Raw genomic sequence first — 13,619 nt, 5'->3', positions numbered from 1 at the left:
CATTATTATGAAATCTTCCATTTTTTAAAGAGAAGCCTGGAATGCATGTGAAATCTTCCGACTTTTAACTCCTAACTTCGGCTACATTTTCTGAAGCACCATGCAGGTGCTTAAACAAAATATATTTGTGGGTTAGATGTGGACCTAGGCCACCAGTTTCTGTCACGTTATGAGTCATGCTAGAATACTTTATAACACCTTCCCCCAAAGCAAGAGCTTTAGCCCTTTCATGAACCAGGGCTGCTAGGATATTTTTAATGCAAAGGAAGTCATAGTGGGGGGAGAAATGAGCACATTACGTGAAGAATGTTTTGTAATTAGGTCTTTGACATGTACTTGGAAATGTTTTCCTGGTGGTTAAGGATGAGTTTGTACCAAATCACCTTCACTGTCTCTTATCTGGGTTCTCTTGTGACATCTCTTATCTATTGTGAGGAACCGTTCAATTTTACAGAATGACTCCTGGTGATTAGACGTGTGACATGTGGCCACGGGACAGAGTTTTTCTTTTCCATGTAACAAGCTGGCACATGAATTGATCCCATAACAGTGACTTAGATGTTATGCTCCACTTTAGTAGAATTAACTAACGGCCAATGGTGGCCATTATTACAGCTCTCAGAGACATATGGAACTGAATTTGGGAACATGGTATTTATTTTGGACTTACCGTTTAACAATCTTATTTCCTTTTTTTTGGGGGGGGGGGAGCTAAGTTTCTTTCTGAGTGCAGATAATTAAACTGTTGCCCTTTTTGTCAAAAAGCTTCTCTCTAGTTGGGAGATCTCAGAAGGCAGAAACTATAGCTTTTTCAATCTGTTGACTTCCTCATGGTGCTCAGTGTAACTTCACCAGTACCTTGTTTAGTAGAGGCTCAGTACGTACTTGCTGGTTGATTTATTGATAGATAGTACATGTCTCAGGAAATCAGCAGATGATTTGAGTCATTTTAACCCTACCTTTATTAATATCAAGCTTCCAGCATTTGAGGCAGGCCCAGAGCTAGGTAGATTTTTGGGATACAGAGGTTAATAAAAGACCTTCTGAGAAGAAGCTCCTTGGGGAAGGGAAACACGTCATAGTTGCAACACTCAGTATGTCCCAACATCCACAGATATTTCAGTTAGGAAAAAGGAAAGCAGAAAAAGAACTTGTGAGGGAGGGTCCTTCGAACAAACGTCATATTTCTCAGGGTAGCTTTCGGACCCAGGTGGGCACATGAGCGCAGGGGAATTGAAGTGGGACAAAAGGGGGAATTTTAAACTAAAGAATTCATTCTGGGCTACGGCCATGCCACCCTGAACAAGCCCGATCCCGGCTGATCTTGGAAGCTAAGCAGTGTTAGTACTTGGATGGGAGACCACCAAGGAAGACCAGGTGCTGTAGGCGTAAAAAAATTAAAAAAAAAAAAAAAAGATTGTAAGCTGACAAGGTCCTTGCAATTTGTGAGGCCAAACGAGGGTTGCCTCGCCTAAAAAAACAAACAAACAAAAAAAAAAACAAAAAAAAAAAACCAAGAAAAACAAAATTTCATTCTGGAGCACAAATCATTAGATGTACACTTAAGTCTCGCTGCACTATATTCACATATCCATGCAATAACAATTATGGAGTACTTTCTATGAGTCTGGCACTAGGCTAGGCATTGTGGAAGGTATACAAATGAATGAAGCGGGTTCTCAAAGATTCTCTAAGGGGATAAAGCCTTGCATAGATTTACCAACATAAGGGTGACTATTAGGTGGCACAAGCTTACAGAAACAAAGTGCTAGGAAAATTGGGAAATTTACAGGTCATTCCTAGCTGCAGGATCTAGGAGGGAGGCACTCCAAAGTTCAAGGATCAGCATAATATTTGTAGAGGAAAAAGAGCTGGTTTATCTCTACCTGGGTTATACGCCCCAATTTATTACCCCAAAGGACAAAGAGGTGCCAATGAGGGCACATTTTCTTCATATAAATCCCGAACAGTGCTTGGCGCTTTCCCGTCCCTTCCCCGCGGGTTATTTCCCTCTCCGACTTCCCCGGAGTCCCGCGGAGCCAACCAGCAGGGGACCGTTTCAGAAGCTCACGACACCGTCGAAGAGGCACGGAGAAGAGTAACTGGCGAGAAGAGTTCGCGTTCTTTCAGGTGACGCCCCTGCGGGTGACTGGGCACTAATGAAAATATGTAAACCGAGGTTATGAGCGAGGAAACCATCGCCCCCAACTCGGAAATCTCTGAGAACCCAGTCACCGCGGGGCAGGGCCGGCCCACTCGCCCGGGTGGCGGCCGGCGCTCGGGCTCAGGGCGCGGGTCACTCCCCCGGCGGGCCCCCCCGGGGCCCCGATCGCTCCGGTTGGTTCCGGGGGCGTCGGACCCCACCGCGGCCCCGCGGCGGCCAGGACGGGCGCGCGCGCCGCCGCCCTCGGGAGCGCGCACGCCGCGCCGAGGGGCCCCGACGCGCGCGCTCCCGACGCACCGCCCCCGAGCCCGCCCCCTCCCTCTCCTCTTCCTGTCAGCGGCCCCCTCCCTCCCGCCCGCCCGCCCGCTCCCTCCGCCCTCCCCGGCTCCCGCGGCCGCCGAGCGAACGGGACGAACCCGGCCGCAGAGCGCGGGCGGCGGGTGGGACGCGGGCGCCCGGCGGAGTGGTCGCGGCCCTGCGCGCGGATTCGTGAGGAGGTGAGGTGAGGCGAGGACGGCCTCCTCCGGGCGGCAGGCCGGCCGGGGGTGCCGGCGCCGGGCCGAGCCGAGCGGGGGCACGGTTAGGGGGGCCGGCCCGGGGCCGCGGTGGGAGAGGACCGCGGGAGGGGGCCCGGCGCGGGGTCGGGGGTCTCTCAGGGGTGGGCGGGCGGCCCGCGCGCGGCCCGGGCGGGCGGGGTCGGCGCCCCTCACCTGGGCCGGGGTGGCGACCCGGGCGCTCGCCCCCAGCTGTGCGCTCCTGACAGCGCCGCCGCCCCCGCCGCCCCAGCGGCCCTGCATCCGGGGGGCGTGTGGGTAGCGTGTCTTCGCGGCCACACTGTCGGGGGCCGTGTCTCGCCCGCGCACTCCCCCTGCCTCCGCCCGGCACTTCGCTCCGCTCCCGCTGTTGATGCTTGTGGTTTTGCAGTCTGGGATGGGCTGCGTCCTGGGCAGATCTCTACCTGCAAGGAATGCCCCGCTTCGAAGTTGACTGGCTGGCCCTGACAGACACCCCCTCCCCCGGCCAGGTTGCGGCTGCTCGGTGTCCTGATAACTGAGACAAACTTTCTGATACTGGGTTAGTACTTTGGTCGCCAACGGTGCAGGGCTGGGCAGCAGTGCGTCAGCATGGGGAAGGGGGCCGCCGGCCAGCGGGAGGTGGCCCGGAGCTCGGGGACTCGACGCACAGGGTTTCTCATCCCAGGGCAGTGTGTCCAGGTGCTTGTGTTTTCCCCTTGAACCTCTCAGGGTTATCTTAGAAAATGTACCGGAATTTAGGTGGTCAGTGGCCGAACTGAGGCTTCATCATTCAAATGAAGGGCCACGCCAACCTCGTTACCACTAACGGGAAGGAGAACTTTAGCTCGCTTGACAGGTTTCGGCGCCGATTGGAAACTGGTTTCAAGGCCTGCGTATTTGTACTGGGAAGTCGAGGGCATTTTTAATGCATTTACATTTTCCCGTACGTGGCGGGAGGTACGTGGTTGCGTGTTACAATTCTGAAAACAACTTCATGAAAACCTTTTGACTTTTCCCATAATAGTGTTTATATTTGGATTCTGCTGCACTTCTGCACATATCCAGTACTATGACACCAGAAGACACATATGGAGTTTGCTTGTGGTCGAATTAGAAGTGGATTTTGTCCACGGAAAAGATTGGTCCACAAGCTGCTAGCCCTGGAGAACTGGCCTGTGATGCATTATCTCAATAGAGAGCCCCGTATGAAACTGATGACGAAATTCATTACATTATTATCAAATTGTATTAAACGGTTACCTGCTTGAGGAGTTAGTTGAGACTGAGTTAGACTGATGTCTATATTAAATTAGTTCAAAATGTACTCTGATTTTATGTATTCATAAGTCATTTGGAAGAATTGAGTGTAGTTGGGCGGTAGGCTATTACATAGCCTACATTGTATTTTAGAAAGCTGGAAACGGATAGTAGGTCTTCATACTATTGGGGTGTGTAGTGAATATACCCGTCAAGATAAGAAGATGTGACAATAAGTGTATGATGTGTTTTGGGGTCCTGAGTTATTCGACGACAGTTTTTATATATGATATTGTGATAGTCTGAGAATTTTTATTCCTTTGCTATTTGCTTTATGATTCATATCATTTTCATTCTAGTAGTTATTGTGACTTTTTTATTTGAATGCTAGAATGTTCTTAGGCATGTGTAACAAGAGTGTTCGTATTTATCAGCTCATTCATTCTGAATTTGTGACTTCCAAAAACTTGTACTTAAAATTTTTTTCTTTGCCTTAACCCAAACTTGAACTTGTTAAATTACTGTATATTTATTTGAACTCAGATGATACAGCATCAAAGCTGAAAATCTTTTTATCCATTCTTTAAGAGTAGTCAAAAGAAGCAATTCTGTTGTGCCAATTAAAAATATTGGGAGTGGGAGATAGCCGGGCTTTTAGAGATTGACTCTAAAGAGGGTAGTAGCTAAGTAGCAAAAATTTCTTGTCTTGAGGATGTAGACCCGGGTCTGCATTCTAGCCTACCATTATCTTAAAGTGATGTGGGCATAATTATGGCTGGATAGATGATGTTGGGAGAATGAAATAGATACTGTGGCCTATGGGATTCCCAGGCACAGAGCTTTTTTGCCATGTCTCACACAAATTTTAATGAGTTGCTACATGTGTGTAGCTTGTACCTTATATAAATAAGTTAGCCACTGGGAATGACCAGCAGCCCCAGGCTGTTCCTACCTCTGGTACTGCGAAAACAGTCAAGTTTCTTATGAAGATAGTTTTATGAGCATTTGCTACCACAAGCAGTGCAGACAGAGTAAGTAAAGACTTGAGCCTCAGTTATGGTAAAACAGACTCAATTTTTAAGGAGGGGTTTAATATTCTGAGCACGGAGACTCGATTTGACTCTTGGCTTTTCGGAATGGGGGAATAATTTTCACATTATGTTAGTGCATGAAATTGGTTATAAATATGTGAAAATAAGTGGACCTTAATAAGGAAGAGTTAATGCAATTAAGCCGAACTTGTATCTCAACATTCTCCTTTTCTTCATTTACTTTCCGTGTTGCACTCATTCAACGGATGGGATGCAATAATTGTTTGAGTATAGCAAGCTTGTGCTCATACTGACTCTTTTTTGACATTTTGGGGTTTTTTTTTGGTGTAATTTTTGGGGATTTTTCCTGGGAAATTTCTAGGCATATATTCAGTTGATCTGAAGTTAGATTTGGGCTAAGAATATTAGTATATTTGAAATTTTGAGCCTTCTTGTTTTCTAAATAGTCTTAAAAATAGAAAACACAATTCTTTTTAAAACTGATGAAAAATCTGCTTACAGACTGTGTTGTGAAAGACATAGTACAGCCAAAAATACGTTTAAGAACCTTCCCCCGTCCTCACCCAGTTTCATAAGCTTAAATAAGAAGAAAATAAGAAAGTAGTTTTTTTTTTTTTTTTTTGATAAAAGCCCAATTTTCTCAGAATATCAAGTCTAACAACCGTTTGCCATGGTGTTTTCCCCCTTGCCTGTTCTAGATTCAACAAGTAATTCATGTCGCCAGTCCATGGCAAAAACTTAATTCCGGTAGGGAATTCTCGGCCATGGGGTCTTGTTGAGGGATGCAGGCTTATGCTGGAGAACTTGGCTGGCAAACATCGGAGGTGGAAACTTAACTTTTTTACAGTACAATTTTTTCTGTACCCAGGTTCTCAGTGCAGTGGGGGACATGGGCACAAATATCACAATTCTTGGGTATTTTTTCATACTATAGATTTCTTCTTCCTTTCTTCCTCTCCCCCCCAACTGTTCTCTAAAAGAGCCACTGCCACTTGTAAGAATATGTCGTGTCTCTCAGGTGTGTGGGGCTGAACAGATGCTGAGAACCTCGGCCCTTCGCTGATACCTTCTAAGCCAAATTTCCACTCCCTACAATTTGCCTTCTGGTGATATCAGTAGGCATCCCCGTTACTTGCATTTTTGAAGAGAAGTATAAATTGTGGTGGTGAAGAGACTACATATGTAATCAAGAGTAAGATTTATCGCATTGTGTAGTACACGTGGAAGAGACCAGGTGATTGGCTGAATACTTACTAAATTGTTTTGACTGTGACTCACAGTAAGAAATACCCTGATTCAACACACACGCACATACACACACACACACACACACACACACACACAAAGTTCAAAGAAGAATTTGGGGAAACAATACTTATGTTTTCAGAACCTTGCTGGAGCTGGCTCATCGCAGTGGTTTGCAAGGGCAGTTACGCCTTTCTCTTGTCCCTTAGCTCCATGTCCAGGGACATCATGTTGGCAGCTTGAAATTGGCTGTGGTGGGAAATCAGTTCAGGGCTTGCCCGTTTCTGGGCAGCCAGTTGTTAAACATTTATCGCATCCCACTGCCTGCGACACACTTTGGTATTTTCTCTTCTATTTCATTTTATCTTAATAAAATGGGGTTTGACCGCCAAATTGATTTTATAGCCAGCTAAAGTAACAGCCTACAATGATTTAGTCCACCTCTTCACTTTGCAGGTATATATACTTAAAGACTGAAGTTCAAGTTTATATAGCTGGTTATAAGCAAAGCCAGCGTCTCCAGACTCCTAGTCTGGAGTTGTTCCTAGTGGACGTATCGCCTGTCTTAACCCAAGCCATTCGTGTAGCTCAGTTGGGGTGCCTAATGTGTGCAAGGCATTGTGTTAAGCACTTTGACTAGAGATGAATAAGACATGAACCTTGACCCTGAGGCCTTTGTGTTCATGTGGGGGATTTAATATGGAAACAAAGATAATATAAGGCAGAAAGTAATGTGTGGTACAGAGATAAAGATAAAGTGCTACAGCAGTTTAGAGAGGAGGGAGAGATTACTTTAGTTGAAGGATGAGGGAAAAAGTGACTTGTAAATCATGCTTTGGAGGCTGGGTAGGATTTGGACATGTTAAAAAAAGACAAATAGCATGATGAGAAAGGCCTTTCTGGGTCAGGGCGATCAAAGGCATAGAGGGAAAGAGCTAGGCAAGAAAGAGTCAGCACCAGATGGTGAAGAGCCTTGATTGCCAGTTTTCCCCTCTGCTTTTCAGTTTATTTTTCATTTTTTGTTTCCGGAGGCACCTAGGACTTCTTAACGTTAAATAACTTTATATGCTATGCTTCTGATTAGAATATGACTCAGAGAACACTTAGGTATTTATCCTTAGAGTAAAAACCAAAGGGAGAAGTATCAGTATCAGGGAAACAACCCTGGGCTTACCAAGAGTGGAAAGGGACGAATATTTTCTTTGTAAGGAGATAGCATTATTTTTTGTTTTGCCAAATTGGCTTTAGCAGAGCAGGAAGCAAAGAGCCATCTAAAATGTGTTTTCTAAATGACTAGGTCTTAATTTTTGGTGGCAGGTCTGGTTCACGCAAAGGCAGTTTATACAGATCCATAGCCGAGCTGACTAGCTTTCAAAATTCAGGGCAAGGCCAGCCAGCTGTGAGGGCTTGGGAGATTCTTTACTCAGAGAAGTTCCTTGGATTTCAACACTTACGTGTGTGACAGCCTATATGACTGAGAATGTTTTGAAGTCCTGGATGGAGCTTGCCTTATGTCACAGGGGAATTAGGTGGCTAGAAATGAAGATAAATGACAATAAGTTGTGTCTTTTAATAAAATCAAAGCATTAATGGTAGTTCTAAGGTTTTCTGTCTGCTGATGATTTCATACTTACTGCTTTGAATTAAAATGAGACACAGTCAATTTGAAGAAGCTTTACTTCTCTTTGACCTGCTAGTTCTGTAAAGGTAAACGCCTTTTAGACTGTTGCCCAGGTAACAACACATACAGAGACTGTTGGAAGTGTGTGGAAAATTTTGGTAATCTTGGTAATGAAATTGCCATAGTAAATAACTACTTGTTTGGTACAAAGCTGGGTTCCTTCTGGATGGTTGACAATTTTTGAGATGAGCTTTGGTTCCAAAATAAGTTAGAATTGTGTCTTTGCCATACCGTTTTCCTCATTTAAGCTTCTGATACATTGTCCTGCCATTTTAGGAGGCTTCAGCAGTTTCATTTGAACTGCTCCACAAGATAGCACATCCTGAGCAGCTCGATAAGAGTTAGATGCAGCAGGCCTCAGATACCTCACGCCAACTGAATGGAGTAGCTAATCATGTCGACACACGGTTGAGTTTTCTTTCTTTCTGTTTTTTTTTTTTTTTTTGAAACGTATTAGGCTTTACAAATTTAGTTTATTAGAACCCTTCTGAATTTTCTACCATCATTTTTTTGTGGTACAGATATGCACATACACATAAATGTGTGTTTGTATGAATGTACACACACACGTCCATTAGTTGTTGGACTTTGTGGTGAAAATACAGTCCACCTGGCAATGACTGAAAACAAGTATCTTGCTCTTTGAGGACGGTCATGTGAAATAGTCACAAATATGAAAGTAATGCAAACCCAAAGGGATTTTTTGTGTGTCAAATTTCCAAGAAAGCCCATTTTAAAAGCCAAGTGTAGAATTCATTCGTGTACCAGTGAGGGATTGCTCAGACTCTCCCTTACCCTAAGGAAACACTGTCGTTCTGCCCTTATTAGCAGTAATCAAAATGCCGGGATTTTAGAAGAGGAAGTGCTTAGTGGAACACAGAGCATTATATTAAAATCAGGCTTCCACTACAGAGGATGCAAATAATAAACACTAATTTTAGAAAAAATACAAACCTGTGGTTTTTAGTTTTTAAGTTTTAAGAGACATGACACTGGTTTTTGATAAACTATATAGAGTATTTATTCCATGCTTCAAGATGTATTTGTCAGTTTGGGGGGCCTCTGCTAAGAGCACTATGTAAATAGACATGTTTATTAGAATGATTATTAATTTGTTTCTCTGTAGTAAATTTATTTGATATGACACTTTGAATAGATTATACTATAGTGAAAAGTCTTCCATTAAAGGGAGCCTATGCATATACTGGCAACAACATGGCTTCTTGGTTTGTTTTACGTTAATTTTCTTATTTCAGCAGCTATTTGCCATCAGAACTCATTTACTTATTGTTTTATTTTCACAAACCTCTTCTCTCATGAACTGTATTCTTTCATTTGAAATCCTTTTTTCATATTTGTTCTGCTATGAATGGCCACATTTGGACTAATGTTTGGGTTCGCCTTTGTCCTAGTCTTTCTGTACAAAGATGTAATGCTGCCTGTCACATTGGTGCTGAATTGTAATTCAGTTTATGTCTCTTCATCCATTCCCCACCTCGGTATTCTAGAATCTGCTCTAACACTAACCCAACCTGGTAGTTAACGGGCAGACAAAATTAGATATTATTATTCAAATCCTAGGGCCACCTATTTGCCAGTATTGTACTGTTTGCATGCATGAGTTATGCAGCTTAATTTTTCACAAATGAGTCTAGGCCTCTAGGTTGTTTTTTCTTCCCCAATTCTGGCCTGCATTTTGTATTTCTTGTCAACATTATCAAAATTTTTGATAGATTAAACAAGTTTCTCCTGTTGTACTTGGTTTCGCAAACAATAGAATAGCAATCTCTACTATTCGAAGATATCAGATAAAAATTTAAAAAGGTAATCTAATAATAGTAGGTTAGAGAAGCCAGGCTGCTTAGCAGTTAATACCATACTTCCCGTTTTGCAAGTCAATTCCATTATTTTTGCCTGCTAATCATAGTGGAACTTGATTGAGTTCCATTGAGCATTTACTTTTCTAAGTGAGAGCTTTGGCAATTTTGTACTTTTGAACATTTTGTTTGGAAGAGGATGACAATAGTAGATTTTAGGAATTTTGGTTGGCCAAGAGGTGATGAGGGGTGAAGACAAGTAGTCATTAAGCTGCAAGTAACTAAAAACACTTTTGGTTTTGTGGAAGACAGTGTAGGAAGAACAGAGGACCTTGCTGCTTGATCTAAGGCTGCTGTGAGATTCAGGGAGAATAAGTGATTTGCTGCAGTTTTTTCTTTTTTGCATAATGATCATAAGCTAACATTAATTGTTTATATGGATGAATTATAATAAGATAATGTGCATAGCTAGTTAATATTCACAATCACTGTATGAGGTAGGAGCTGTTACAACATTCCTAGTTTACAGATGAGGAAACAGGTTTAGAGAAGTTCAGTACCTTGCTTAAGATCACATAGCTCTTAAGAGGCAGTCTCTTTTGCTACAAAATCTGCCTGTAGTGACTGTCAGCTACTCTATACTGATGATTCTTTACATGCGGGTGATGATACTTGCCTTGCCTGCTTCAGGAGGTGGTTACGAGAATCAAAACATATAAGATTTACAAAAGAACACCTATAAATGTGCCTGGTGTTTTCATTTTACTGGCTAGGTTTTGAGAAGCCAAAGATATCTTTGAAATAGATAAACACATATATTACTTCGTAATCACTAATGATATAAAATAAGTCAAACAAATATTTGAAAGGCTACTATCTGCAAAGTAGGAGACATTTTGTGTGCATCCTCAGGATCAATGAGCCAAAGGCAGAGGAAGGCAGAAATGTAGGGGCGTATCGAATAAAAAGTGGATTGGGCTTATGTGTTAATAGCATTAGGTGACCGCTAAGATCCTTCCAACATCAAGAATCTATGAGTCTAGATACAGAAAACAAACTGGGGTGAAAAAGGTGAAGGGATTTAGAAGTTCAAATTGGCGGTAACAAAAAAGTCACGGGGATGTGAAATACAGCGCAGGGAATATAGTCAATAATGTCGGCATAACCATGTATAGTGCTACGTGGGTACCGGACTAATCAGGGGGATCACTTCGTAAATGTCTAACCACTATGTTGTATACCTGAAACTAATATAAAACAATATTAAACATCAACTCTAATTGAAAAGTAAAAATTAAAAAAAAATTTCTAATGGGTAACTTTTCTTCTATTCTAACACCTCAAAATAGCTAGATAGACCCAAAATATCATTTTTTGTTTTAGCTTGGATTATCAGGAATCACCATTAAAGAATGTCAATTTTTTTGCGCTTAGGTTGAACAAAAGTCTATATTTGCCTGGGAGAAATATAGTTATGTATTTTTGCTTTTTCCCTGAAGAGAAAAAGATGTTTTGGGGGATGTTGTGGGTAAAATAGCTTAATAGTAGGTTGTCACATGCTTGCACTTAATACTTCTCTTATGACTTTCTCTTAAACTCGATTTCCTGTGTGCGTATTTTCAGAAGAAAGTTGATGTCTTATGGGTCTGAAAGGTTGTTTTTATTGTGTGGAGTGTTAACTTTATGGCTCTATACAGTTGGTTTCACTCACTGACATTGTTTTATTCAACAGGCATTTATAACGTGGAGTATGAGTTCAGTGCTAGAGAAGCAGAGATAAGAGACTGTTAAGGAGGCGACAGCCATATTGGAGAAACATATAAATACAGCGGAGCGTAGCAAGGATGGGGTAGCACAGGATGTGTGTTACAGGAAAACTTCAGAGGGTTATGTAACCTGGTTTGGGGTTTCAAGTAAGGCCGCCTGGAGTATCTGAGTTGAATTTAAAGAAGGCAAGAGAGACATTTTAAGTAGTGGTATGAAAATTTGTAATTGCAACTCTTTACCTATGTAGACACTCCAGTTACAGCTCTTCACAACTCCGAAACATTGCAAACATCCCAAAGTAGATGTCAGTTTTATAAGTAATTCCTTATAAATAAAGCTTTTTAGCTCTCACTGAAAACTTTATTTTTATTTTACTGTTGATGCTTGTGGTTTCTAAGGCAGCAGATTAGAAGGAGTTCTTCAGAAGGGGTGAGATGCTGAGAACAGAACAGTGTGAGATCGCTAGTATGGTAGTAGTGAAGAAATAGGAAAAAATACACATGCACACACATAGATATACATACACATGTGTGTCTATAAACACACACATACACACACAGATATAGATACACACCAAATTTAGAAACCATGGTCAGTCTAAGGAAAAATCTTGAACAACCTAATTAGCATTATGGTAGCAATTGTATTCCTAAAGTATAGAATAATAACAAGTTTGTCATGTTCTCTCTTACCAAGAACACATTTGATACATGGTCTTCATTAAAGTATCTTAGATTATGTTTTATATGAAATATTATGCAAACCAGAGAGTAAACTCTTGTTTCAGTCATCAAATCGTTCATCTAGAATGATTGAGTTCCAAAAGGCTTTGAATAACCTTAGATTTAATTTTCTTCTTATATATGACACATACGGACCTGCAGATTTTATGGAATATTAGACATAGTTCAGCACAGTGTTTGCTGTATAACATTGATGAGAAATTATTTGCTTGTATAAGATATCAGAGTTAGGATTCTTGCCATTTGGGTACCAAGTATGTTTAGAGCGTGGACCGGGTGGTCTTTCTGTCCCGGATGGCTCGTAGTTGTCATCGTCTTGAAAGCCTTCCCTGAGACGGTGGACTCAGAGGTCTCTCACGTGTGCTTCCCAGCATCCTGCTTCCCCTGCCTGCTGTACTACTAATGACACCGTATTGTAATTTGTCTGTTTTTGCGTCAGGCTATAGGCTTTTCAAAAGCAAAACACTGTTTTGTTTAGGGCTCTGAAATTGGTGTGTGTCCTGGGTTTGAATCTTGGCTCTGTGTGGCATTGGGGAAGTTATCTGTAAAATGGAGATAATAGTACTCATTAAATAGGGCTGTTTATCTTGAATGAGTTAATGCGTGTAGAGGAGATATAGCATAGTTCTTGGCATGTAGCCGAGTTCTCATACATCTTTTCTCTTTTTTTTGGACTTAGTAGGACTTAGTAGGACTTCTGATCATACTTTTTCAGTGAATTCCTAAACTATGTTAGAACTAAATTAGATCTATCTGTCATTAACCTTTTTAATGAACATCTCCTAAGATGAATAACTAGTATATAAAAATAGTGTTTCAGCTACATGGCAATGAATTATTTCATCTCCAAATTAGATTACCAGCCTGAGAAACTTTCTCCAGCCCTTGTCAAGCTGGTAATTGTTCTGATGACAGTGGATTTTAAGGAGGTAGTTAAGATTGTAGTTTCTTTACCCGGATTTGCTGCTTTCCGACCTTGTTCACTTGCGTTGGTTGCTGCGCCTCTTATTGCCATTATCTTGGCCTTTTTATGATGGCATTGTTATTGATCTATTTCTTGGGAAGGAGAGAACCTTGAATCTGATAGATTTACTAGCTATGTGACTTGGGGTAAGTCATCTTGCTTCTGGGTTTATGTATCTGTAAAATGAAAGTAATAATGTCTTGTAAGTGTGAAATTTAAGGAATAAAATAAAATAGGTGTTTGGTGCACAGAAGGTGCTCCATACATGGTTGGTATTCTCAGCCCTGTTCCCAAGCCAGAATCCTCGGCATTCCTCGTTTGTTTGTTTGTTTGTCTCTTTCTTTCTTTCTGGCTGTGTGGCTGTCCTCCTTCCTCTCCTTTCCCCTCCCCTCCCTTCCCCTCCCCTCTCCTTTC

General features: G+C 42.1%; 1 protein-coding gene across 5 annotated transcripts in view; it reads left to right on the top strand.

Moving 5' to 3' along the window:
- Positions 1 to 1,903: 1,903 nt before the first annotated feature.
- RABGAP1L (RAB GTPase activating protein 1 like) overlaps positions 1,904 to 13,619 on the top strand; it is a 376,617-nt gene continuing 364,901 nt past the window's right edge. For 2 of the 5 annotated variants that reach the window (XM_036234592.1, XM_036234597.1), the window contains exon 1: positions 2,515 to 2,661. The gene's annotated coding sequence lies outside the window, so the exon portion shown is untranslated. Of the gene's footprint in view, positions 2,131 to 2,514; positions 2,667 to 2,997; positions 3,239 to 13,619 lie in introns of those variants that run through there. The other 3 variants (XM_036234594.1, XM_036234593.1, XM_036234595.1) reach the window with 3 other exon arrangements.

The sequence above is a fragment of the Rousettus aegyptiacus genome, unplaced genomic scaffold, assembly GCF_014176215.1.
Source record: "Rousettus aegyptiacus isolate mRouAeg1 unplaced genomic scaffold, mRouAeg1.p scaffold_m13_p_17, whole genome shotgun sequence".
In the NCBI taxonomy this organism is placed as follows: domain Eukaryota; kingdom Metazoa; phylum Chordata; class Mammalia; order Chiroptera; family Pteropodidae; genus Rousettus; species Rousettus aegyptiacus.
Note: the sequence above shows the minus strand (reverse complement) of the source record. Positions and strands in the feature narration are given on the sequence as shown.